Source organism: Gouania willdenowi, chromosome 5 (genome assembly GCF_900634775.1).
Source record: "Gouania willdenowi chromosome 5, fGouWil2.1, whole genome shotgun sequence".
Lineage (NCBI taxonomy): Eukaryota > Metazoa > Chordata > Actinopteri > Blenniiformes > Gobiesocidae > Gouania > Gouania willdenowi.
Window position 1 is genome coordinate 3,012,441 of NC_041048.1, and position 1,578 is coordinate 3,014,018.

Sequence of the window (1,578 nt, forward strand, 5' to 3'; positions counted from 1 at the left end):
AAGCACAAATAAATTACCCCAAATACACACAAAACAAAGAAATTCACAAAAGGACCAAAAAATACTGAACAACAGCAAAAATACACAGATTTACTCATAAAACGCACAAAATGACTCCAAAAACACATCAAACAACAATAAAATTAGAGAAATAAACACAAACCTTTTGTTGTTTCCTGTAATTTCTCAGATTCTCAGTCATTATTCTAAATGCTGAAATGAATGTAGATAATGTGACCCTCGAATCAGACAAACACACGTTTGTGGCCCCCATGATGCCCATCTCAGTTGTAGAGGAAACACTGAGCAGTATTTATCATTCCAGTGATAGCGATGACAATGTAGACGCATTAAATACATCTGAAGAGGAACTAAATGTGTAAAATGGTAGATCCTTAAAAGATAAAGTGAGTCCCCAGTTGAAGCTGGATTTATGGGATTAGTTTACAGATCAGATTTGAAACAATGAGTAAAGCAGAAGTTGAGTGGCTGAAGTAAAGCGATGAAATTATATATGAGATAAAATAAAATAAAAGCTTGGCTAACGTACTTGTAAAAGCCTTTGATAGAATTATTCTTCTGCTGCTTAGTACATCAATATCCTGCTCACTGAGACAGCCCTTTATTTCCTGCTCACATGAAGCATACGATAAAGGGAGAGACGCTAAATGCTACATCACAGATAGTACTTTGTGTTTTTTGTCAACGGTGAGAGATCACATTAGAGGATTTCAAAAAAAAGGCTTTGTGGAGCAGTACAAACAAGGAAAAATAAGTGATAAAAGCTCTACAGCTAGTTTATTTTAATATATAAAAATATATATTTGATATGTAATTAAAGAATTCTCTCTTCATCAGTTCCGGTCAGACTGCCCTAAGCAGGCCAGATACCATCGTGCACTGATAGCGTTCACCAAGGCCACCGCTTTTAAATCTGATTGTAGAAGAGCTGAACGTAAATGAAGAACAACAAAACCCCAAATTTATCTACAGCTGTACAAATGAGTCTGCATAAATGCATTATATATATATATATATATATATATATATATTATATATATATATATATATATATATATATATATCTTTTTTTTTTTTTTTTGAAGTTTGCCTCCTATTGGAGGGTCTGTCACTTGGTAGCAGCAACAAATGGTAGTTTCTAGCAATATTGCACAAGTTATGAATTTAAAAGTTACAGATTGCATTCGCCAAATGTGTTCCTAAAGTCCCGTGCACAGAGACAGCCAATCGAGTGTCCCGGTTCAATGACACACGCATACGGATGTTAATACAAGCACACAGACTGGATTACGCACATACAACTTTATTTACAAATCCTAATTCTACACACAAATCAAAACACACACACACGGATTGTATGGTACACAAATTGTTTTGTTACGTTATTGGCCCCATAGTTTACCTCTGAATCCAAGACCATTTTGTTCCCATAAACCCTTCGACTAAATAAACCCTGAGTCAGCATCTGACCAGCAACCCTAAAGTCGGACTCCGTCTCATTCGTTCAAACCTGCCACAACACTTACTTTCTGAATTAAATCAACAGTTTGAGAAATT